Source organism: Episyrphus balteatus, chromosome 1 (assembly GCF_945859705.1).
Source record: "Episyrphus balteatus chromosome 1, idEpiBalt1.1, whole genome shotgun sequence".
Taxonomy (NCBI): domain Eukaryota; kingdom Metazoa; phylum Arthropoda; class Insecta; order Diptera; family Syrphidae; genus Episyrphus; species Episyrphus balteatus.
Window position 1 is genome coordinate 96,011,738 of NC_079134.1, and position 27,600 is coordinate 96,039,337.

Here is a 27,600-nt window from a genome sequence, read left to right on the forward strand (position 1 = left end):
ATATTATTGTAAAAAAAAAATTGAAAGGCAAACATATACCTATTAGAGTGGTGCAAAAAATGTTACTTTTTTCATTTTTCGAAGAATTTAAATTTTAATGAAACAGAAAATTTCTAAATTCTGTGTTTCAATACAATGAGTTTAAATTAATTTTTTTTTGTATTAGGGTGGCTTTAAAAAATTTTATTTTCTAAAGTTGCTCGTGGAATTCGAAAAAATTCAACGTTGATATTATTTTGACCAAATTATCGATGAAAAAAAAATTTTATCCATTAGGGTGGTTCAATTTTTTTTGATTGATAATATGGTCTAAATAATATCAACGTTGAATTTTTTCGAATTCCACGAGCAACTGTATAAGATAAAATTTTTTAGAGCCACCCTAATACAAAAAAAATTAATTTAAACTCATTGTATAAAAAAAACAGGATTTAGAAATTTTCTGTTTCATTGAAGTCTAAATTCTTTGAAAAATGAAAAAGTAACATTTTTTGCACCACCCTCATTAATATGTTTGCCTTTCAATTTTTTTTTACAATACTTTTTTTAACAATAAAAACATCGAATAAAGAGCAAAATAAACTTCTTCGGGAGATCTGCAGCCATACAATTTTGGCTGCGCAATATGCCCGACGGACGTTGACGACATAAATGACGTTTATGAACAGCAGTACTGCAGTTGGACTAAGTCCGATCGCAGATCTTACTTTATGAACACGACTAACGCAGACCTAAGTTAGGCAGACGTTTATGAAAACACCCTATACCAAATTAAGTATTTTCTTAAATCGCTAATTGGTATCAACCATGCACATAGATAAACCAAAAATAAAAGATTTTCTTACAAAAAAACTAGTTTTGTTTTTAAACTTTTTCGAATAAGACAAAACATTTTTGGACTCGGTTTTCTATTTTGAAAACAAAAATTAGAGCATACATAGAACTTTGTTCTTTTTTTATGTTATAACTTGGAAAAGTGTTTTTTTTTTTTTTTCAACAGTTTTATTTAATAACAAAATGAATTAAAAAGTTATTGGCTTTACAAGAAGTGATAGCACGTCGTTGTGAGTATAACCGTTGATTTTTAATAATGTTCTTTCCAAGCTAAGCCATGTTTTTGAAAAGTACCTACCTCTCCCGTCTAAACGAAAGGGAATAGAACTTTCCCTCTTCTCTACGAATTTTTTCTTGTCCCAATCCGACCTACATGCACTATCTTTTTAGAACATACATTATATACCTTGTGATTCAACGTACCTACATATACAAAATACATAAATATAAAATTGCATTTTAACTTAACTAACTTAATAAATAACAATATATTGGCCGCGGGACGTCCACCTTCCATACAAATACTCCACTCTCCATAATTTAAAAAAAAAAATAATCGAGCGCACTCTTAACCTTGCCTCGCTCATCGCAGCTGCGAGACTGAAAATTAAATTTAGACCTCCTATCCTTATGAATATCTATATACTATCTTTTTTTCTGAGACCCCAGCCCTATCTAACAATAAATTCGTCTATTAATTCTTTTTGACCAATCAGAATTGTCCATCGCATTTGTTTTCGCAAATTCTCATTTCTCTTTGTAACTATTGCCAGATCAAAACCCAGTCAAAATAATAGTTTTCCATTTTTCGAACTTTTGTCGCGCATACTTTTTTCCTTGAATACTTTCCCCCATTTTATGGCACAGTTTTAATTTTCAAAATCAAAATTTTGAAAAAAAAATTTAAATCTAATTTTTTTCAAAATTTTATGTAACTAAGTACTGATTTAGTTTTTAAAATTCGATGTTCTTATTTGTTTTTAAACATAAACAGAAAACAGTATTCAAAAATATCTTGTCGTTTTCGAAAAAATAACAAAAAACCTAGAATCCATGGGCGGCGAGCACCCCAGACATAGTAAGAAAAATTCTCAGGTAAGTTTTCAGGTGTTATCAATGAAAAAAGTTGATCAATTCAGGGTTAATCCAATACTGTATCACTTTATTGTATCCTTATTTAAGTCTGAATATTTAAAAAATAATTGCCGAATGGTTAATGTTTCATAAATTAATTTATCAAAAAGTTATTTAAAATGTTTGCAAAAGACTAGGTTTTTTTACACGCTCCAGCTTTTTGGCACATTACTCCTGAACCACCCTGTATAAAGTCGTTATCATGGTGTTTGTAAAATTTGTTTGTTTATGGGTATTGTTCCCAATAATAATAATTTAGTTAATTTCAAATGAATATTGCTCTAGGAAAAAAAGAGATATCGAAATGATTTAAACGGATTTTAAGAGAAGAAGTTTAGTTATTTGAGAAACCACTATAAATTTAATTATAATAAATTATTACGCAAAAGGATATAACCTCAAAAACTGTTAAAAAAGGTATTTTTGATTTTCTAACGGTAATATAATTTTGATTAGTGAAATCGAATAGGCCAGAAAAAATGAACGGACTTAGATTTGAATATCTGAAGATTTAAAAATGATATCAATTTAATTGAAACGCAGTTAGAAATAGAGTCATTATTTAAGTTTATAACGTTGTTATTAACAGAGTTATTAACCCCAACATGAGTGAGAGTGCGTAAAAGTACGCTTTTTTCAAAAATAATTAAGCCCGCAAAAGCGAATAGCTAGATAAAAGATTTTGAAAAATCTTTTTTTTTTTACTATTTAAACCCCAAGGAACATTTCTGCATCAAAAAATTTGGAGTGGAAGAAACTTCGAGTAGTGTCGCGTTCAAACGACCCGTGTAGTCTTAACATACAAGGCGTGATTTTTCTAATATTCAATACCTACTCATTTTTCGTTTTATTCACAAAACAATAATACAAATCACATAAGAATTAGTTTTTATTGTTTTTCGGATAAAATAAAAAAATGAGTAGCGACATTTTTGAAAGAATTCCCTTTAATCAGTGTCCGATTTCCCTTTTTTCCTTCAAACTATTTAATTTTTCCCCACAGAGAAAAAAAAAAAAAAAAATACTTTGTGCTGTATTAATTCAATGGTTTATTACGGACTGATTTATGATCGCATGTTACTTTCTAATATAATTATGATGATATATGATGGATGGTATAATGATACTGTTGCCAATGTGGTGTGTGAATTATTCACTACAGTGTTCCTGAGATACAACATTCTAACAAGGTACAAATCGTGAAGGCGGTCTTCTAGCTCTTGCAGGTCTTCTAGGGGTCATAACGACTTGCTCTGGAATAACAGCTACTTCTTGCCTTATTTATTTATTTATTTATTTAAGCTTAGTACAAGCTATGACTTAAAACTAATTAAAAACTAACTTAAACTACCTTAGACTAATTTAACATTTTTTTTTTTTTTTTTTTTTTTTTGATTCTTGTTTTGTGTTGTTTTTATTGTATTAAGACCGGGCCCTACGGCCCACCTTAATGTTGTTTTATGGGAAACAACAAAAACGAAACAAAAACCAAAGACTTAAACATTAAACACCAGGCTTAAAAAATAAGGGGATTTGGACGGAGGTGTTCATATCGGGGGCATAAGATGGGAATGATTAGTGCAGCAGGATATTCCGGAGATTTTTTCTAAGTGACGATTTACTTAAATGGAAGTCAAAGGAGGGCATTGCTTCGTTCGAGTGCCTTAACATTCTGGACATAGGTTCAAAGTGGCCATAATTGGTTCGATGACAGGAAAGGTAAAATAGGGGTGGAGAGCGGAGACTTCGGGGATTTGTGTTTAGGTTGATTTCACATAGAAGAGAAGATGAGTCAATGTTTCCTGTAAGCAATTGATGGACAAAGAGTATGTCGGCTATTTGGCGACGCTGGACTAAGGGTTGCAATTCAATTAAATTCAGACGGTCATGGTATGGGGGTAAGTTGAATCTATCTTCCCATGGAAGGGCACGTAAAGCGAAACGAATAAATCTTCTTTGAACGTTTTCAATTCTATTTGAATGATATTCGTAAAAAGGTGACCAAACTTGGGAAGCATATTCAAGAGTGGGTCTTACGAATGTCATGTAAAGGGATTTTGTAACATACGGATTATTGAACTCCTTAGACCAACGTTTAATAAAACCAAGGGACCGGTTGGCTTTGTTAATTATCTGATCAATGTGAGAGTTAAAATTTAACATTCTATCACATAAGACGCCCAGATCACACATGGATTCTGCTATTTGGATGGGTTCATTTAAAAAGTAGTAAATTCTTGAGGAATTTAATGTACGTCTTCGGGAGTATGTAACTTTAAGGCATTTAAAGATGTTCAAATCTAAAAAATTATGTTTGCACCAATTGAAAAAGCGATTAAGGTCGTTTTGGAGAAGATTAGAGTCAGATGGAGTTGAAATTTCCTAGAAAATTTTCATATCATCTGCAAACATTAAAAGGGAAGAGTCTTTTAAGATAGCGGTCACATAAGTACAGTAGTAGATGATAACCTCACTACCTTTTCGATTAAAAAAAAAAATTTTTTTATTTATTCTTGAACAAATTACTTTAGTAAAATGTTTTGTTATTCAACTCGACATTTAAGCTAAATAATTCGGTTATTCGGTATTATTAAAACCATGTGACACTCGGCATTTAAGCCACACAATCGGTATCTAAACCATGTGACACTCGGCATTTAAGCCACACAATCGGTATTTAAACCATGTGACACTCGGCATTGAAGCCACACATTCGGTATTAAAACTATGCGAAATAACCATTAAAGCTATAAATTATTCTCAATTATTTTATATTACATAATTGTATATATGTACGTACTGGAATATACTATGTACATTATGTATAAAACATTGTTGAACATACACACACGCATTATTATTTTTTTTTTTGCAGATTACACTGGTTACAAGGGTTTTGTTGCCGAAACAAAAATATACTTTTCTGAAGGTTTTCGGTGTGCTGAACTCGAATCCGAGTCAGAAACAACTAATCAGCTCCCATTTTTGAGATATTACCGTTAGAAAATGCAAAAAAACGTTTTTTTGGGTTCTTCGGACCTTATTCTTTTGTATAAGGAAAATTGTTTGAGCATAGTTGTGCCCTTGATTATGAAAGTGAAGTCACTTTTTGCATTGTTTGAAGAAAAACTTACATAATAATTTTCTTATAACGATTTAATTATATTTCTTTTATGAAGTCATTAGAGGAGCAATAAAGAATTTTATTAACTGCAATTTCGCTTTCAAATAAACTTTACTCCTGAAATAATAATTATTTTAAGGCTAGATTTGAGGCCATTTTTAGGAGTGATTTAGTCCACTTTCATAATTGAATCGTTTATTTTCAAAACATGATAAGTCCACTTTTTTTCAAAATTCGTTTTTTTAACTGAATATGTTCTTGGGGTATAACCACACCTGCCTTCAAAATATGAACCATCTACTCAGTCTATATTCGATTTTACAGCTAAGCGAAAATTTTTTTTATTGTCAAAATATGATAAAATTCCCGGACTTATCATCATTTGAAAATAAACAGCAACTTTTTTACGAGTAATTGACTACACATAAAGAAGCTGACTATTGACTCAAAATCTTAGGTTGAAAGCGTCTTTCAAGTAAAATAACTACTCGAAACATTATATTCTATTCCCAAATGCAATTGTTTGATAGTCTGCGGCTTTAAAAAAATTTTCATATTAATTTTAAAACTAAATTCACATTCGTTTATTTTCAAAGTATGATAAGTCCAAAATCGTTTTTATTTTTTATCTTTTGAACTATCGCGATATATCGGTCCAAAAAGTAAATACCAAACGATATTCTGTAGCTAGGTAAAAGTTCTACAAAATATATTTTTTATACATTTAGCCACACTTAACAAAAGAAAATAGAACGTTTTTTTCTTCTCCTGAAAAATTTGAAATCATGGACTTATCATGTTTTGAAAATAAATGATTCAATTAAGGGCACAGTTAGTAACGGTTTCTATGAGAACTGTTTCCATCTTTTGATACCTGTTTAAATCTTTTCAATATCTTTTGTATTGCCTGAGATATTTTAAAATGAAGTAAGTGGGTTTAGCTTCATATATCATAAAGGAGATAATGACCATATAAAATGTATTATAATACCAAACAACTGAGGATATCTCGGGCAGTAAAAAAGATATCGGAAAGATTTAAACAGATGGCTGGCTGACGGCAAAAGCCAATGCTATATTTTGTGTTTAAGTATGCATAATGTAACTCAATATTTTGTTTTCAATAAAATTACACTACTACTACTACTACTAAACAGATTTAAAAAGGTGGAAAATAGTTCTTATACAAACTGTTACTAAATATGCTCAAACAATTTCCCTCATATAAAAGAATAAGGTCCGAAGTACTGCATTTTCTAACTGTAATATTTCAAAAACGGGAGCTGATTAATTTTTTTTTTATAATTGGACCCGGTAGGTGGAGCTATTGTCAAGTTATATGCAAATTCCGTATTTGGGGTCGAATGACTGAACAGATTGTTGTGAAATTTTGTGTATGCGATAATGTCCATCCGAGACAGGTTTTGTGTTATAATTGGACCCGTTAGGTTGCGCTGTTGTCAAATCTTAAGAAAATTGCATATTTTAAACGAACGACTTGACAGATCTTTGTAAAATTTTATGTGTGTGATATGGACCCGGTAAGTATCGCTGTTGTTAAGTTATAGTGAAATTCCATATTTGGAGTTTGAAAGACTTAAGATTTTTGTGAATTTTTGTGTGTGTGATAAGGTTCATTCGAGACAATTTTTTTTTTTATAAATGGAAGGTGACGCTGATGTCAAGATATAAGCAAATGCAATATTTGGGGTTTAAAATCATTCAACTGTCTTAAGTTGGACTTGACTTCATGTTACTTGGCTTCTAAGATGAAATTATAATCTTAAGCACACTGGTAACAGGTAATGAAACGGGATATTGTGTCATGTTTGTCGTGTATGCAGCCGGGTTTCATCGATTTATTAGACGCTATCATATCAAAAAAAAAAAACCCTAAACCAATTTTGACTGCCCAATTCATCAGCTTTATTTAAAATTTAACATAGGAACATATTATTAAAAGGACCCCGCACATTTTGTATGGGAAGTGGCCCTCGGTGAAATTGTCTGAAATTTTAGTATGTTGTTTTCTTGTAGCTCCTGATCAAAATATGGACAGAAAGTCGAAAAATGGACAGTTTTTAAGATAACGGTTTTTTTTCCGATGACTATCTCAAACCCTTTATTATGATAGTAACTCTCTATATTGTGTTTTGCGTTATTTTTTAGTGGAATTCATAGATTTTTAGGGTCGCTGAAACCGAATCCGAAGTCTATTTTGCCCTACACTGCGGGTTTTCAAGATAACGGGCTTCAAGAGAACAACATACTAAAATTGGTTCATCAAAAAGGCTAGATTTAATTTTTTCTTGTATAAAATTGAACGCCCTACAAAAAAGCTCCTATAATTTTTTTTCAAAAACTGCCCCGTTTCGAAGTTATTCATCTTTAAAATATAAAATGAGATTTTTTCTTCATTTCTTCAAATTTTTGACGAAACTATTATTCAAAAAATTTGGCAAACTTTTGGAATTTGTATTCTTTGTTGTGTTTTGGTTTCACAGATCCTTTTATATAACTCTCAAACCCTTAATACTTTTAAATTAGAATTTTTCAATAAATTCGAATTATTCATTTTTTCAACTAAAAATTAATTTAATTTTTTTTTTTCGCGTGGGTTTTTTTTTTAAATTTTATAAATGCAATTTTGTAGAGCGTTCAATTTTATACAAGAAAATGATAAAATCTAGCCTTTTTGATGAACCATTAAAAAGTTATAAAATTCCAAACTCAAAAACACAATCATTCCCATGTAAATCATATGGGAAATAGAAATTTGCGATGCGGCGGTACCTCATGTTAGCTTTTACAGTATTTTTATTTCGTTATTTCCAAGAATATTTTCGGTAATGCTTTGAGCAAAAAAAAAAAAATTTTTAATCAGTCTAATATATATATATTGAAATCTAAGTGACATTAAAATATTTTTAGATTTATTTCTACTGTTGCTTATTATTAGTAACAGCATAATTTGTTCAGATACTACAACACTGATAGAACTTCTTGATACCAAAAATAATGAATAAAGCCTCTTTTTCTATTTGGCTATAAATCTTCTTTGGGACTCGCTCAGTGTTTTCGATGCAAACGTATTTGGCCGCTCAGATCCATCTTTATACACGTGTGACAGAACTGCTCCAATTCCAAATCCATCTGTAGCCAAAGTAATTGGTAAGTCCATCTTGTAGTGCACCAACCTCGATACTTTTATGATTTTAGCTTTAAAGTCATCAAAAGATTGTTGTTGCTATTTTCCCCAAACAAATGCTTCACTCTTTTCTCTTAACTTGTTTAAGGGCGCTGCTAATTGAGAAAAGTTATAAATTGATTATAATAATTGATCTTATCAAGTAAAGCTTCCAAATCTTTCAAATTCCTTGGTACAGGCAATTCACTAATTGCTCGCAAACGTCTATCAGATGGTCTTATTTCCGTCTCATCTATATGATTTGTCCCAAATATTCAATTTCGGTTTCAGCAAACTTACATTTCTCCATCTTACATCTTAATCCATGCTCCTCAAAACGTTGTAGAAGTATTTCTAGGTTATGTAAATGCTCGGACATAGTTCGCCCTGACACCTCTATGTCATCCACATATGGTGTACAGAATTCAAGATAAGCAGTGATTTGGTCGATGTAACTTTGAAATATTCCTGCTGAACTTGCAGTTCCAAAAGGAAGCCTTAATTATTTAAAAAGTCCATCTTCCGTATTAATCACACAAATCGATTGAGAGGTAGGCGTATGAAAGATCCACTTTCGTAAAGTATTGCCCACCTTCCATCTTCCGATAAAGATCTTGAACTCGTGGCACTGGATGTCTATTAATACTCACTTGCGGATTTACTGTCGTCTTGAAGTCTCAACATAATCGTAAACCTCCACCTGGTTTCTCAACCACGACAATTTGTGTAGGCTTGACTCAACCGGTTCCAGAATACCCAAACTTCTCACCCGCTGTATCTCTTCCTTAACGCGATCTTTTAAAGAGTAAGGAACAGGGCGATATTTGCAGTACTTTGGCTGACTTCCAGGCTTCAATGACAAATGAGCAGTAAATTTTTTACTGCAACCCAACTCCGCATTAAACACCGATTTATGATTTTCACACAAAATTTTGAGAGTTGTCTGTTGCCTGTAAAATCTGGTCGTTAATCAACGGCACCTTGAGCTTGAAGATCTTGCGACCTCTTCGTTCTGCTTCCCAACTAGCCGAGGAAACCTCCTCGATGTCATACCGTTTCTTATGTGTCATACCGTTTCTTATGTGGTATGTTTTTAACAAATTTTTTCTTTGATGATACACCTATTCGCTGACTCAAACAAACACTTTTTATGTGCCCAACTTTTTTCAATGTCACAAATCGATTTCACGTGACGACATTGACTTCTATCATGGTGAATGTCACACTTTGGGCAAGATTTAAATTAACGCGATCTTTTAAAGAGTAAGGAACAGGGCGATATTTGCAGTACTTTACATCACCGTTAAATTTTGCAAATTTTTTAATGCAATCTCAAAACGCCGTATTTGATCGTCTTAAGTATATATCCTTTTTTTTCAAAAATAACATTTTTCTCAAAGATATTGGAAATAGAAATTTTTAATATCTCAAAATCTTAGTGGTCAACATAACTAATGGTTTCTTTAAGCAAATTCCAGTTTGTACTTCTGATTTGGATTAAAAAAGGAACATATTACGAAAAAATATATATTTCGGATATATTTGAGAGTTTCACGTCCTGCATTTTTGTGCATTAACTTGCTGAAAGTAAAATTAGGTGTTCTGCATTTTTTCACTCATTTAGATTTTCTGATCGAATTCAATTCACTTTGTTTCTGTTCGTGAATTTGGTGCTTTTTTAATGAATGTGCAATTTTCGGGCAAAATATTATCAAAACTAATATACCTATTTTTATTGTTTTGTAATGTTTATTTTTTGTTGATATAAAAAGGCATGAAATATCATAATTCATCACTTTTTTGGATAGATAGGTACATTGGGAATGGCGCACTGCATCTGTGTTTGCAGGCTCATTCGCTTTACACTTTACCTAATTCATTATTCTTTTAAAATTTGCAATAATAGGTGTGTTTTTTATTACCACCGGTCTTAACTGGACAAAAAAAACGTCTCGGGGCTTAACCTGAAATCTTGGCAGCACTGTATATTGAATGTTCCGAAAACAGCAGACACAACAAAAATTTAGAGTTGTCATATTTTTCGCTTTCGTCTTTTTCTTGTATTTTTCATGTATGTTTTACAAACAGATATAAAAATGTATGGTAGCAAAACTAGTTGAATTCATTTTGGCCTTCCAAACGTCAGTTTTCACTTTATTATATATATATAGGGTAGAGTTGCCTATTTTCGGCCGTCTCCAGTTTCCGGCCACCTTTGGGAAAATCGTTATAACTAGGGATTTCGTAGGGTTTATTCCAAAACTTTGCTCTTATGCTGTTCTCTTATATGTTAGAACAGCACACGAGTTAAAATTTGGAATAAACCCCTTTGAAATCACTAGTAATAACGATTTTCCGAAAGGTGGCCGGTTACTGGAGACGGCCGCAAATAGGCAACTCTACCCTATAATTCTAAATAATTTATAAAAAAATTAGTTTGGTAGCAGAGATTTAAAACTGTTCAAAAAGTTAAGCCCAGAGAAATCTCCGGGCTAAACAACTAAGCCCAAGGGGCTAAGGTGTTGTTGTATTTGACATGTAAATTGCTTAGCCCAGACTGCGTTTTTTTTGTCCAGTTAAGACCGGTTGTAATAAAAAAACACACCTAATATCACCCAAGTTCTGCATTTCACTTATTTAATTTGTCTTGCAAAATGTATCTTCTTATTTTTTCTTTTAAATTCTGCTACTTTTTTCATTAAAATTGTCAGTTAAATTGCATCCATTGCAGCAGTAATTTCACTTAAGAAACAATATAAAAATAGATGATCCTTCAGTTTTGAAAGTTCGAAGCAATTTCGAAGTTTTCGAAATCGATCGAAATGTAGAATATTAGGTATATTTAATTTCACGTGAAATTGAAAAATGATTTAAAGACTCAAATGGCGATTGGACTAGCTCCTATGAAGAATCACTAAACTTGCTACTAGACACTCACTTCCCTGGTTGCTCGAACTCTATAAGTGACATTGGTCACCGATCCAACTAATTTTATCAAATTAGTAAAGATCTTATTTCCAAGGATAGACTAATATGGGCAATAAACAGCTTCGATCCATACAAATCACCTGGGCCAGATGGTATCATACCCGCCGAACTACAACACGTCTCAGATATCATATTGCGAAAGCTAGAAATTATAATGATAATCTGTATAAGCTTCTCGTATATTCCAAAGGCCTGGAGAGAAGCTAAGGTGGTTTTTATACAAAAGGCGGGTAAATGCTCTCATGTCACTCCAAAAGATTTAAGACCTATTAGTCTATCATCCTTTCTGCTTAAAACTCTGGAAAGAATGATAGATATCCATCTAAGACAGGAAATAGAACCATGTCTGATCTCTAAGGCACAACATGCCTACACTAAGGGAGAATCGGTGGAAACAGCTCTCCATTCTTTGGTCAGCACCATTGAATATTCCCTACACTACAAAGAGTACACTCTTGTCGCTTTTTTAGACATAGAGGGTGCGTTCAATAATGTCAGGAACTCAGCAATCATGAATGCTTTAGACAATCTCAAAATAGAAGACCCGCTTAAGAACATGATAGACATCATGCTTAGCAGCAGGATTATCAGTTCAGAAATGGGTAACTTCAAAACGCGTAGAACAGCCAACAGAGGAACCCCTCAGGGAGGGGTCTTATCACCTTTCCTATGGAACTTGGTAGTCAACGAACTGCTGCTAGACCTAGAAGGAGAAGGTTTTAAGGTTATAGCCTACGCGGATGATGTGGCAATTGCCGTTTCGGGCAAATACCCACAGACACTTGCAGAACTGCTACAAACAGATTTAAATAAGCTAATTCACTGGGCTAGAGGATGTGGATTGGATATTAATCCCCACAAAACGGAACTTGTCCTCTTCAAGAGGAAATAAGAGATTCCAGACTTCAAACTCTCTACAATTAAAGATGTAACACTTACTCTATCCGATAAAGCTAAATATCTAGGACTCATTTTTTATAAAAAACTGACCTGGAAATATTGAAGAAAGGGTTAAGAAAGCCAATGTGGCACTCTTTTCATGCAAAAAAGCCATTGGCGGCAAATGGGGCTTTTCTCCTAACATTGCACACTGGCTATGCATATCGGTCATAAGACCAATATTTACATACGGGATGGTAGTTTGGTGGACTGCACTGGACAAAGCGATAAACTTAAACAAGCTTATCAAAGTCCAAAGGTCAGCTAGTATGTGCATAAGCGGTGCGCTAAGATCAACCCCTTTCTGACGCCCTCGACATACTACTAAATCTCACCCCCTAGACACTTTCAGCAAACAAGTAGCAGTAAGCTCAGCTACTCGTCTAAAAGAGACCCTTCAGTGGACCAGTAATCATATTGGTCACACTAACATTATAAACAACTTCGGATTCATTCCGGATCGTTTAGAGTATACCACACCTCAATTGGTATTCGATAATAATTTCCAGAACTCTATTCCCTCCAGAACTCAATGGGAGGACCTTAGCACTCTGGACAATGACTCTTTACACTACTATACTGACGGTTCAAAAACCAACGAAGGTGTAGGAAGTGGTATATTCTCGGAAAAACTGAATTTCAGTCTTTTCTTCCGCCTACCACGCCAATGTAGCGTGTTCCAAGCAGAAATTCTGGCGATTAAGGAGGTTCTCTCTTGGCTCAGAGAAAACGTAATATCCAACACCGATATTCGGATCTTCTCGGACAGCCAAGCAGCTATTAAATCTCTTGCCTCTGTCACTACAAATTCAATCACGGTCCTCGACTGTCAAACATCTCTAAGGGAGATGTCTGAGCAGTTTAACATTCACCTCGTATGGGTGCCGGGACATAGTGACATTCCAGGCAATTGCAGGGCAGTCGAACTTGCCAAACAAGGAACAATCACTCCTCTACAACCAGAAAGGAACAATATAGGAACACATATCGCTACATGTAAACTTATGCTAAAGCAGGACGCTTTAAAGAAAACCAACCTCAGGTGGACTCAGAGTAATACTTGCCTAGATACTAAAAAAATATGGCCTTGTATAGACTTGAAACGTTCAAAGGGTTTGTTGAATTTAAACAGAATGCATACTAGCTCCACCATAGGTTTTCTTACAGGACACTGTCTAACAGGTAGACACCCAAAAAGAATGGTTCTCTAACGATTTCTGCAAGTGTTTTTTTTTCGCTGTGGAAAAGTGAAATTTAAAAGTTTCGTGACCCAACAACTGCTATCCACTAATCCTGTTTTTTGGTAACTCAACACTTAGCTCTGTTAAATTTTGCAAATGATTGCTAAGGATAAACAAAAGTTTTTGTTTTGAAGGAAACATTTTCTTCTTGACGTATACATTTTTGACTCTTCCAAGTAAAGGATTATAATTATAATAAATAAAAGTTAACAAAAACATAGTTTATATTATTATATGTATACGTTGTCTTCGTTAAATTGCATGCAAAGTACTAGTTTTCGAGTTTTTTCAACGTAAATAGCCATTTTTCACTTTAGTGGGCGGGGCAGTGGGCGGAAATTACTGGTGTTGATTTGTCTTCTTATTTCCTATTATTCCTGAAAATTTCATCAAAAACGGTCCAGTAGTTAAGATTTTACGGCGTTTTTTCCACTTTCTTATACAAGGTACCCCACTGTGCCCCTTTTATATTTTTGCCACCTGGGCCCCTTTGCCCCAGTCCGACCCTGGAATGGCCCATAATTTTCATTTACAACTGAACACAGACCTTCAGAGAGCAGTTTAAATTTATTTGGATTTAACAAGATTGGATTTAAAAAATCGGTTTTGAGTTTGGATTTAAGTAGGGAATATTATGGATATAGATTTAAATTTATTAACATCCAGATGTATTTTTAAACTAGTGAATAATATGGCCGTAACTCTCAGTTTTCCAACTGTAAGTTTAAGGCCTTGTGTGAATTGGGTTAAATATTTAGCCGAGGCTAAATTTTTGACACTGTTGAGGTGAAAAAAAAAAATTTTCAGCTGTCAAAAACTTATACTGCTCTGGGACCCGGTTAATTTTTTAACTTCAGAGGATAAATTGTTGACAGAAGATTTTTTGTATTTTTTTTTTTTTTTCAATAACCGCTTCCCACCAAGAAAAAATCTCTGACGGCTCAATGTCATTTTGAAAGAGATCAAAATAATTTTGTGGTACAAGTTTCTCACACGAATCCAATTTTTTTCAAATCCATCACATTCAACTGCCAATTCACACAACTCCAACTTTTCTTCAAATATCTACTCAATTGTGAAAAAATTATTTCGAAATAAATTATTTTGTGAAGCAAGCTCAAACACCACCAAAAAACAAACGTCAAAACAATAAGAAAAAAAAAATTGAAGAATTGAATCCAAAAAATTTTCGTCTTAAAATCTCCAAAAAAAAGTGAGCGCTCGGCTGAGATTTTTTGACTCACTTAAATAATCTCTGAGCCCTCAGAGATCTCACTAATAAATAATATGGTGTAACACTCAAAATATACGCGGGCGAAGACCTATCAGGTTTTATACAGCTAGTCGCACTGAATACGAAACGGTATTTGAAAATCCTCTAACACCCCCGAAATCTGGAGTTACGGGCAAAAAACGGTTTTTTGGACCTTCACCCATTGAAAAAAATTTAGCTTCGTCAAATTTTTACCCATTTTCGATTTTTTTACAGTTTCTAATAGGTGATAAATATACCTTTTCAACAATGTATAAAACCTGTAACTCGGTTAAACCACCTAGAATTTATAAGCTGTCAAATTTCAAAAATTCCATTTTTTTCGTCATTTACCCAACTTCGACATCAAATTAAAGAATATATTTTCACAACAACATGCTGTTTTAAAAATATATTCTAAAATAATAATTTATTTCCAAATCAAACGAGGTATTTTTTATGAAAATCAGTTTAAAATTGGCTTAGAAAAAAAATGTTTTCGATATCAACCCAGATACAGAAATTCGAACTTTTAGGTATAGAACAAAAATGTTGTTTCGTCACGTAGTAGGATAACTTGGGCGCCAGGATTTGATAACGGGTTTTTGTAGAAGAGTTCAATACAAACATTTTTTTTCTTTGGGAGGGTGGTCTATCTCTTCCCGTTTATGTGGGAGGGGCAGTTTTCTAAAAAAAAAATTATCAAAATAAAAAAAAATTATTAAAAAACAACGGCAACACTTACAGTAATAAATGATACCATTTCCGAAAGGAAAAATTGTACATTTAATTCTAATTTTGAAATCAATTTATTATAACCAATAATTTTGAAATAATCGATTTCAAAGTTAAAAATAGGCGAAAAAATTTTTGTAAACTCATTTTATACTATTTTTGTCCAGACTGTGAATTTTAGTAAAAAAATTACTCAAACAGAAAACTGCCTCAATTGATTCCTTATCGAACAGTGAGAACTAGGGCTGTAAAAGTAACGACAAAATGAGTACCCGCATGTATACGTTACTTTTGATACTAGTACCCGCATCAATAATATCGTTACTCGTTACTTTCGTATGCTTCGTATATTTCGTATGCTTCGTGTGTTTCGTATGTTTCGTATGTTTCGTTACTTTCGTTACTTTCGCATGCTTCGTACTTTTCGTATATTTCATGTATTTGATACGTTTCGTATGTTTGGTATTTTAAGTATGTTTCGTACGTTGGTATAAGAGTGAAAAAAAATTTTTTTTGAAAAAAACCAAAAACAATTTGTATAATCTAAGCTACATTTTAAAGCCATAAACATTAATTTAAGTTGCGGCGTTCTCATGTTATAAGAGTTTGAAGGTAGCTATACTGATTTTTTTTCGATTTTTTTTTAATCAAACGTGGAAACGTTTTTTATTTTTTTCTATTTTTTCGACAAAATATGGTAATTTTTTGCTTATATTCGTTCAGTAATCTTATCACAATTCTTTAGAGACCTTTATTTCAAAAGTATATTGCGCAGATCTCGGAATATTAACACTTTAATACAACCATGTCGAACAATTTTTCATTTTTTTTTCTATTGACAGTGATTTTCAAACCTCGGCTTTTTTTTAGTTGAAAATTTTGCACTGAAAATAAACAAATTTTTTCAAAAACCAAAATACTTTTGTACATTCTTAAGCTACATTTCAAGACCATTAACAAAAAGGTCATAAACACATTGGTTTCGGCATGGGTATATTTCGGGCACATAGAGAAAATACTAAAACGTCTCTTTTGATATTTCTGTATAAATTATTATCGATAACTCAACTATACCTTGGCACTACTGTTTTTATCGAGACAAAAGTAAACTCCAGATAAATTATCTAGATTTAGCATTCTAACGATATCGAGATGCGAAATGCGACAAATTGAGTGTATCACTTCGTTTCGTATCTCACATATCGGATGATTTAGTACCTATTAAAATTGGAATGGGGTCGTTGCTCGTATGTTTCGTATCTCGTATGTTTCGTTACTTCAGTACCCAGTAACGAAACATGCGAGTAACGATACTGTTTAGAAAGTAACGTTTCGTAACTCGTTACTGAAGCAAATACCCGCATTTTAGTAACGAATACATGCGATTTGCTACAGCTCTAGTGAGAACTATATGTTTCTATGTCTTCTAGTTAATGAGAAAATTGAAAAACAAATAAAAACAAAACAATATTTTGAAAAAAGAAAAATCTGATAAAATTATTTTTCAATTTTCTCAAAAACTAGAAGACATAGAAACATATAGTTTTCACTGTTTGATAAGGAATAAATTGAGGCAGTTTTCTGTGTGAGTAATTTTTTTTACTAAATTTCACAGTCTGGACAAAAATAGTATAAAATGAGTTTTAAAAATTTTTTTTTCGCCTATTTTTAACTTTGAAATCGATTATTTCAAAAACTATTGGTTATATTATATTGATTTAAAAATTAAAATCAAATGTACAATTTTTTCTTTCGGAAATGGTATCATTTATTACTGTAAGTGTTGCCGTTGTTTTTTAATATTTTTTTTTTTTATTTTGATAATGTTTTTTTAGAAAAATGCCCCTCCCACCTAAACGGGAAGAGATAGACCCCCCTCCCCAAGAAAAAAATGTTTGTATTGAGCTCCTCTACAAAAACCCGTTATCAAATCCTGGCGCCCAAGTTATCCTTTTACGTGATACAGAAATTCGAACATTTAGGTATAGAACAAACAACATTTTTGTTCTATACCTAAAAGTTCGAATTTCTGTATCTGGGTTGAAATCGAAAACATTTTTTTTTTCTAAGCCAATTTTGAAGTGATTTTCATAAAAAATACCTCGATTGATTGGGAAATAGATATAGTTTTAGAATATATTTTTTAAATAGCATGTTGTTTTGAAAACATATACTTTATATTGATGCCGAAGCTGGGCAAAACGGAGCTCAGATTTGACACTTCGACCTCAAAATGCGAAATACGAAGTTAGACGAGGTTTTACTCACACATGAACACAAAGTCGAAGGAGAAACGTGTGGTGAAAAGTGCAAAGACAAAGGCAACAAAATAATATTGCAAAAATAACAAAATAAATCGTAAATGGGTAAAAAATTGTCGAAGCTAGAATTTTTTCAATGGGTGAAGGTCCAAAAAACCGTTTTTTTCCGTAACTCCAGATTTTGGGGGTGTTAGGGGATTTTCAAATACCGTTTCGTAATCAGTGCGACTATCTCTACAAAACCTGATAGGTCTCCGCCCGCGTATATTTTGAAACCTCATTTTTGTAACACCGTGAATCAGGAACTGCCCTTCAAGTAAGAAAACGGAGCTCAGATTTGACACTTCGACCTCAAAATGCGAAATACGAAGTTAGACGAGGTTTTACTCACACATGAACACAAAGTCGAAGGAGAAACGTGTGGTGAAAAGTGCAAAGACAAAGGCAACAAAATAATAATGCGTCATTTTATTTTTTTTTGCAGTGTCTGGCGTGTCGTGTCTTCTTGTTTTATTAAATTATTATAAATAATATTGGAAAGTTTTAACCCAAAAAAAAAGTATGCATCGATAAAATATTGCTTAGTGTACTCGCGCAGTGATTTTTTAAATAATAAACTAATCATTTTATGTTTTTCTCCGGCAGCCTGACCTAGGGTTCCCAACTGTACTCCTTTTCACTTTTTTGTCCTCCTGTCCTCTTAAGCTTTTAAATATCCTCCTTTTAAGATAAATACATTAAATTCATAAAAATTTAGAAATATTATTATTCTATTTATTTTATTTATTAATGTAAAAGTATGCTACTTTTGGTCTTAATAAATTTGAGAATCTGCATTCAAAAACAAGGTAATCATACCTTTCCGTCCGCAAAACTACTGGTTCATTTTCGATCATATTACTGAATGCAATTGATCTTATTAGAGCTAATTATTGATAAACATCAATAATAAATTTTCTTGCGTCGAATACTTTGACTATTAAAAATGATAAGGATTTTTTTCGCACAGTTAAAAGCCAAAAAAAATAAAAATTTTAAAAATAAAGACACCTAAGTTTCCAATGCTTAAACTTTTATATTATTTAATTTTTCATGTTGTTTTAACTCAGCCAAATAAAAACCATTTTATTAAAAAAAAGTGTTTATATTTTAAAACAATTACATATACTGAATCACAGTACACATAAAAAGGTAGTATCTTCCAAACTGACATTGGTCGCCAAATTGTCAAAACAATACAATTTGGCGACCAATGTCAGCTACCGAATTCTTAAATGTTTTAAATTACCGACGAAAAACGCACAAAAACCGAAAAACCACGCACACCACTACTTTTTAAACAATTATTTACCACAAGAAGAAAATTTGTTATTTTTCCAATTTATAATTTTTTTAAATGACATTTTATAAATTAAAACAAAAATAAATTTCCTGTTTACTGCGATTGAAATATAAAAAATAAAGGCCGGCCTGACAGATTGGTGCCCATTTTTTGATAAACAAATTTTGACGTTTTTCGGAATATATTACCTTATTATGTGTACTGTGATACTGAATAACGTGAACGTAACCTATGAATTCTGTGATATTTTTTTTTATAGGTAATAGCATTGAATAATTACAAATAGAAGTGACACCGCAGATTACTCTGCAACTATAAGAGTACCGGAAGATAGATGAACTACATGTTTGCGCCTCAACTATTTTGTATTTTCGAGTTGAGTCTTAACTAATAATTTTTTTAAACCTTCATAAAAAAATTAATAATTTATTATTATACATTTCAAAGAGCTTATATTGATATAAGTTTTCGTATTTTGAAAAGTCATATTAGTCTAGAGAACAAGGACGATGCCTTGTGCTACTACTGGCCTAGGTTCGAATACCGGTAAAATTTGAAATTGTTTTTTTTTTTGTTTTTGCGGAGATTTTTTTTGAGAAATTTAATTAATTTTTATTCTAGTAATGTAAAAAAAAAAAAAAACAATCTCAATTTCCCGTCAGATTCGAACCTAGGCAGGTAAATATATCAGACATTCACCTTATCCTCTAGGCTATCTCCACTTTTTGTAATGGGAAAACTTTTATCTATATGTATAAGCTGTTTAGGATTTGATTTTGGGTTGCTGGATTTGCTTTTGGATTGTTGGCTTTGCTTTTGGATTGTTGGATTTGCTTTTTTAATTCAATGCACGATACAAGCGACAATTACTTTAAAGCGGAAGTTTCCCTGGGTGTCCACTTCTATTTGTAATTATTCAATGGTAATAGCTAGAAATGCTAGTTTCTTGTAACATTGTTTTAATTATTATCAATATTAAAAAGTAAGAGTTCCTTAAAGTGTAGGGGAAGTGGGGGCAAGACCGCCCCTTTAGTGTTTGATTGTCTTAAAAATCAATAGAAAACAACTTTTAATTAAAATAAAGTCGTTATTCCTCAAGTTTGTTGTTTATTGTAGGAACTCTCATTATAATAAACAAAATAAAAAATATTGAACAAAAGATAATAAGTTTTGAAAAAAAAATATCTAACAAAAAACAGTCTTGCCCCACATGGGGGTAAGACCGCCCTATGAAATTTTGTTGGAAGGAATACCGTTTCTTTTGTTTTAAATGCAGTCTATTTGCAATAATAACACAATTATGCTATATTTTCATTAGTTTTCACTCCATCACAAGCTTTGTGGTACCGTTTGCTACACATTTTGCACCTAATCCAACAATATTTTGGATTGGATCTAGAGAATAGTAGCAGGTAGAGGGTAAAAATGAAGTCTTCAAAGTCCACTTCACTTACAGTATTGTTTGGCGCCTGTCGATTTTTGCAAGATTTAACGGTGAACTTCTTTTTTCACTTTTTGTAAGCTTCCAATTTCGCCCATGGTCTTGCCCCAGTCATATATCATATATGATGTTCTGCATTATTTTTTTTTTATTTATCTTTTGGACTTCTTCTTTCGCAGAAAATACTTCTGAATAATCACTTTCTTTTATAAGCAAGGAAAAGTTAAAAAAATTTATTTTTTCAGTTTTAAAAATACAACTGACTTTACACATGATCGATAACAATGTAATGAAAAATCACAAAAATTAACCGCAACTCTTCAGCGTCTCAACTTACAGACGTGAACTTGCTAAAACTTACAGACGTGATCGATACCAAAAGGCACCTATTTTATATTCCAAGTGTTGACAATTTTACTTTTTTTCATACAACATAATATAAAAACGGTCTTGCCCTATATAAATAATATGTAAAACTCATATTTATTTAAATTTTACTTATTTAAAGCAATGTTTTTATGTTTTTATGACGATTTTTGTTTTTATTCTGAAAAAATATTGTCCTCCAAAGTATTGTTTCCAACCAAAGTTGGGATACCTAGCCTGATCCCACCAGCACCCACGAACAACTGCTATCAAAAGCCACAATTTGTCGAATTAAATCAATTTCTCCTGCTGCTGGCCTTCACCAGAAAATGATTGTACAAATTTTAGTTGTGAAAATAAAATAAAACAATTTCAGTGAAAAAAAAATAGATCGTGTTTTTTTTTCAAATTCAATCCTAAGTGGGTTGAGGTCTTGTTTATAATTTTTTTCCTACCACTTCTCCGACGTTTCGACCATGCTTACAATCTTCTACAGGGCTAATTATTTAAAAATTTAAAATAAATGCTAAAAATCTAATATCTATACTTACAGGAGTATTCTGTCTTCTTATATTAAGAATTTAATCTTAAGAACTGCAATCTTCTGTTTTGTTTAGGGTTGGTTTTATTTGTTGTATTCTCAAATATTTTAAAATCTCAATAAATTCAAAGTCTTGAAAAAGACGTTTCAAATCATCAAAATTTCAAAATATAGAAACATTTTAATTATTTGATAAGAAATTCAAACTTTCTTATCAATCAAGTTGAACAAAATTCAACCTAAAACACTTCTTTGAAGAAACTGATTATTAATACTGCTGAGCCCTTCACAATCTGTTCTTCTATTCTGTATCTAATATTATGTAACATTTCTATTAACATTCTTTTACTGTAATTTTTTTCTATTTGTAAAATATCTATGTCAATAAAATCTGGTCTGTGTTTTGCGAATGTCCTATTTATTTATATCGGATCTATGCCTAGCTTTGTTTTGCATCCTACATAAATAGTACAGGTAAAATAGGCATTTAAAAAAAAATTGTTACACTCATGAAACTTGGCCCAAAGATTGGTTTTGGGATAAGAACCAAGAATACAAAAAGTCTATAAAAAAAAGTTGGGTGGAAGGGTTTTTTTTTTGGCGGACAAGAGGAGGGGGGGCTGAAGGTCAAAAATATACTGAAAAAAATTGTTTGTCGAATATCATCATATGACACTTGTTTTCAAGGTATTTTTTGATGCTGAATCTAATGACATAAAAATAAAGTCAATACGATTGCTCTAAGAAAATTTATTGCCGATTAAAAACCAGGGTGCTTGTTTTTTACCTCAACAGGTAAAATATAACCGAAACCCATGTGAAAAACATGCTACACTGACAAAATTCGGAATGAAGGTTTTAGATAAAGCAGGGACAAAGGATTCATAAAATTTTTTAAAATATTTTTGTTGAAAGGGTGTTAGTCGGTGGGTTGAGTTGTGTGTGAGAAAGGTATCATAACAGCTGACTTATATTTTATTGATTTTTAAAACTTTATGAAAAAGTTTTGTTTGGTATAAGAATTAAGAATCCATAAAGTGTACACAAATTTCTTGAGTTAAAAAGTGTTTTTTTTTTTAAATATGATGAAATTCGGAATTAGTACCACAAAAACTGGGAAAAAATTGGTAAAAATGTTTCATTTATAACAGAAACCAAGAATCTAAGTAGTCTTAAAAAATATTTTAGGTAAAAGGGTTTTTTTTTTGGGGAAACAAGGGAAATCCGCGATAAGTCCGATAAAATCAATGGTATAAAAGTTACCCTTACAAAATTTATTAAAAATGTTGTCTTTCCCATGGGAATTACGAATAAAGTAAAACTATAAATTTTTTCATGTGAAAGGGTGTTTTATTTTTTAGGTGTAGAGAAAATATGGGTATATTTGGAAAAGTGTGCAATACTAGAGTAATACTAGTGGTACCCCATTGAAATTCATTTATTATGTTACTCTTGAGATAAGAAACTAGAACCTACAGTGTCTATAAGAATATCATGGTTAAAAGGGTGTTTTTTTTAGTGAAAACAAAAATGATGGGTCACCCTAATGAAGTTTGGTAAAAACATTGAATTTGGTATAGAAAGCAAGAATAAAGAGTTTTCATAAAAAAAATTTTGGTCAAAGGGTGTTTTTTTTCGAAGAGACAGTAAAATCTGTAATTGGTTCAAAAAGCCAGTGATTCGTCGTTCGTGTATTTTATTTTATAGACTATGCTTGATTTCTCAATTTTTGAAAGTTCTTAATATACACTTAGGAGCAAAAAAACGGAATCAAATACATTATATTATATTAGAAACAAAAATTGCCATGGATAAAATATATTTATTCAAAGTCTCATGGTCTCATTTTAAAGCTTGTATTTTTTACTTTGAATTGTTGGTAAAAACATAAAAATGCATACGATAGTGTTACCGCTATCTGTCAATAAATTGCGCTTCATTTTTGTTTTAATGTTAAATTTTCCAGATACTCTCTGTTTCAATTTCAGTCTTTTTTTTCCAACGATAGTATTAGCGGTGTCTGTCAATGAATTGCACTTAATTTTTTTTTAATGTTAAATTTTCCAGATAATTTGTGTTTTAATTTCAGTTTTTTTTTTCCTTACATACTTCATTTATGTTGGATGGATGGAACCAACGAACGGATTTTTGAGTTCTTAGCATTGACGAGCTTTTGTTTCAAGCTTTTCAATGGTACCATTAACATTCATGTATGTCGATTACTTCACGACCAATTATCGTTTTTATAGAACGCAAAATTTGATTCCATTTTTTTGCTCCTAAGTGTATTTGCCGACTGAAAAGCAATACGAACATTTTCTTTATTTCTAATAGGAGCATTTAAATTTCTATTTGAAAGATATGGAATATAACGCTTCTAGTACCTGGGTGACCGAGCTTTGCTCGGTATCTTTAAATGTCATAACTTTCAGTGCAAAAAGTCAAATGTAAACAGCAATTTTTTGGAGTGGGTTTGAGTTTGCAATGACCAGTTTTTTCGCGGGTTACAAAACACCACATTCCCACTTTATAATCCAGTTTATTTACGTTTGAATACACATACGACGATCAGTAATGGATAGAAGGGTTACAGGAATCTGCATTATCGAAAATGCCTACAGCAATGAGATCCCTTTTTGTTCAAATTTTAATTTACGGGTCAGAAAGTTTTGGATAGTGTACATAAAGTTAATCTTTTTTTCAAGTTAAGCCTTGTCGGCTTGTTGTGAGTTATTTTATTTTTATACGTTAACAATAGTTGCATTTAATCAAAAGAAAAACGTAAGACAAAGGTAATGTGTGATACCTAATTAACAAATTACTTAAAAGTTTCAATACATGATCAAAAAAGTCATGATCTAAAAATTTTTGTTTAGTTATTGTAACAAAAAGAAAAAGAACAATGCGTAAAATATGGAACCATCCTTCAAAATTTTATTGAAATCGTTGAATCTGTCTCCGCGAAAAAAAACTAATGTAAGAGAAAATACTTTCAAAATGTTGTATTTGCCTAGAGGAAAAAACCCTCAAAATTTTATCGAAATCTTTAAAGCAATTACCAAAAAACTAATATGTGAGAAAAATAAGCGTAGCTGTGAGCGGATGTTTCTAAAAGTACTTCCAAAACATTTTATTCGGCTAGGGGACCAAAACCTTAAAATTTCATCGAAATCCTTAAAGTTGTTACCAAAAAAAATTCCATGTTAAAAAAGTGGGCGTGGAGGTGGGCGGATTTTTCCAAAAATACTTCCAAACTTTTTACTCACTTAGATAAACAAACTCCGAAAATTTCATCGAAATCCTTAAAGTGGTTACCAAAAAAAAATTCCATGTTAAAAAAGTGGGCGTGGCAGTGGGCGGATTTTTCCAAAAATACTTCCAAACTTTTTACTCACTTAGATAAACAAACCCTGAAAATTTCATCGAAATCGTTAGAGCCGTTCCCGAAAAAACTTATATGTTAAAAAAGTGGGCGTGGCAGTGGGCGGATTTTTCCAAAAAAACTTCCAAAACTTTTGACTCGCTAAGATAAACAAACCCTGAAAATTTCATCGAAATCGTTAGAGCCGTTTCTGAAAAAACTTATATGTTAAAAAAGTGGGCGTGGCAGTGGGCGGATTTTTCCAAAAAAAACTTCCAAAACTTTTGACTCGCTAAGATAAACAAACCCTGAAAATTTCATCGAAATCGTTAGAGCCGTTTCTGAAAAAACTTATATGTTAAAAAAGTGGGCGTGGCAGTGGGCGGATTTTTCCAAAAAAAACTTCCAAAACTTTTGACTCGCTAAGATAAACAAACCCTGAAAATTTCATCGAAATCGTTAGAGCCGTTTCTGAAAAAACTTATATGTTAAAAAAGTGGGCGTGGCAGTGGGCGGATTTTTCCAAAAAAAACTTGCAAAACTTTTGACTCGCTAAGATAAACAAACCCTGAAAATTTCATCGAAATCGTTAGAGCCGTTTCTGAAAAAACTTATATGTTAAAAAAGTGGGCGTGGCAGTGGGCGGATTTTTCCAAAAATACTTCCAAAATTTTTTACTCGCTTAGATGAACAAACCCTGAAAATTTCATCGAAATCGTTAGAGCCGTTTCCGAGATCCCAATTTTATATATATTTATATATATATATACATATATATAAACAATTTTAGCTCGTTTAAAGTTATAAGATACGAAATTTGTGTAACATTTGCTAATACATTTGTCTGAATCAATTGATTGAAATATTGATTCAATAATGTTCTTATTATATTCATAGGAAAGGAATTTGAAAGTAACGTATCCGTTATTATTTTAATGTTTTTTTGACGAAAGACAATGTCACTGATATCCAATACTCTATTAATACAATTTGTTGGTGTATTAATTATGACATGTTTAGGCTGTTTAGAATAGTAATTAATGAGACGACCTGAAGATGTAGGTTTTTTATAACAATCAAATATTAATCGATTATATTTTTCTTATTACCAGCACATCCAAGTATGGAATTTCACCATTATTTTCAAACTCTACTGTAAACTGAATTTTCGGATGAAAAGAATTTAAAGCCGTTAAAGTTGAATCAACATGACTAGATTTGAGAATCATAAACATATTTTGTAATTATTTTTGGTGTATTTAGACATCGAAAACATTATCTAATAAAGGTTCCATTACAATGTCTGCTAATAATGGAGAAGCAGAGGGCTTCCCATAGGAACTACTTGTTTTTTTTTTTGATAAAATATTTTATCATATTCCAAATAATTATTATCTATTACACAAAAACGTAATATTTCTAGGAATTTCAACTTTGGAATTCTTGTATATGATTTTTAATGATATTCCATTTTTTTCAACCAATTCTAATACTAATGGAATAGGAATATTAGTAATTAAAGATACAACATCAAACGAAACAAGAATACTATCTTGTTCTAAAATAACTGGTGAAACAGTTGACTTTTGTATTGGGGCGACTTTGAAGAATGAAAGTCTATATAAGCAACGAAGTCTTTCAATCGATGATTTATTTATTATGTGTGAGGTGTTTTTTTTATTATTTGGGGTCCCAGGTATTATATTTAATCTTCTTTTTTCATTTAGAGCAATGAATATGCCTATCGCAAGATATAAGAAAGCCACGTTTGCACTTTACTCATGTAATAGAATTCTTGGCAGAAACTGGGGACCAAATCCCAAAATAATCATGTGGATGTATACAGCCATTGTCAGACCCATTCTGACTTATGGCAGCTTAGTCTGGTGGCAAGCTCTGAAGAAATCCACGAACTTGAAGACCCTAACCAAAGTACAAAGAGCAGCATGCATTAGCACTACGGGGGTGATGATGTCCACTCCAACCGCAGGTCTGGAAGCAATCCTTAAGACTGGGTTCCCTTTTTCAGCAAAGTCAAATCTCATGTAAAAGCATTTGTGTGTATCAGTGAATGTGTTTCGCTCTCTCGCCATCGAATTCTCTGGTTTTTACTCTCAGGATGTTGGTTATGGTTTTCATTCATTGTCTCTTTGTGCGATCGCCATCGCACTCACGTGCGGGGTGACATGCAAATGGATGTAGGTATACTACATAGATCTTTATATGGATATGGTTTGTGGACGAAAACTGGTTTGAAATTCAATATTTTCATGAAAGATTTCTGGAGTGTATACCTATTTATTTTTGAAATGAAAAAGAAACTTGTTTCCATGTTGCTGTTGTGGATGGCATTTGAGTTTTTTGTGTATCAGAGAAATTTTTTGCATTATAATAATAATTATAGTTGTTCAGCGGAGAAGCAGGTAGAGGATGTGTTATATGGGTGCATTGATATAATATACTTGACAGTATCCTTTGTGTAGTTTGTATAAAAATATGAGTAGATGCGCAGAAGGATTGATTTTCAGGTTCTTGCTCACTTTTGAGTTGTTCTTCGTTGATAAATTTTTTGTCTCGCACTCGCGCGAGTTAAGTATTGGTCATAAACCATACTTAATTATAAGAAGGTCAGAGCAACGGAAAAGCTCTGCTGAGTTCACATATTTGATTGACTTACTATTTGTTGCTTTCGTCACTTTTATATTGACCTATAAAAGTTACGAAAGTATAAGAAGTAAACAAAGAGTGAAGTAAGTAGAATATGTGGTGGATTCAGCATTGTTGTGCAATACACACTTATTGACATTTCAATAGTGTAGTTATTGCAATTTTCCGGTTGGCTCTGAAATTCATT

At 32.0% G+C, this 27,600-nt stretch overlaps 1 protein-coding gene across 1 annotated transcript in view; it reads left to right on the forward strand.

Annotated features, from left to right (window-relative positions):
• The window catches only part of LOC129906160 (protein 4.1 homolog), a 232,518-nt gene that overhangs the window by 63,054 nt on the left and 141,864 nt on the right, over positions 1 to 27,600 (forward strand). The gene's annotated exons all lie outside the window — the stretch shown is intronic.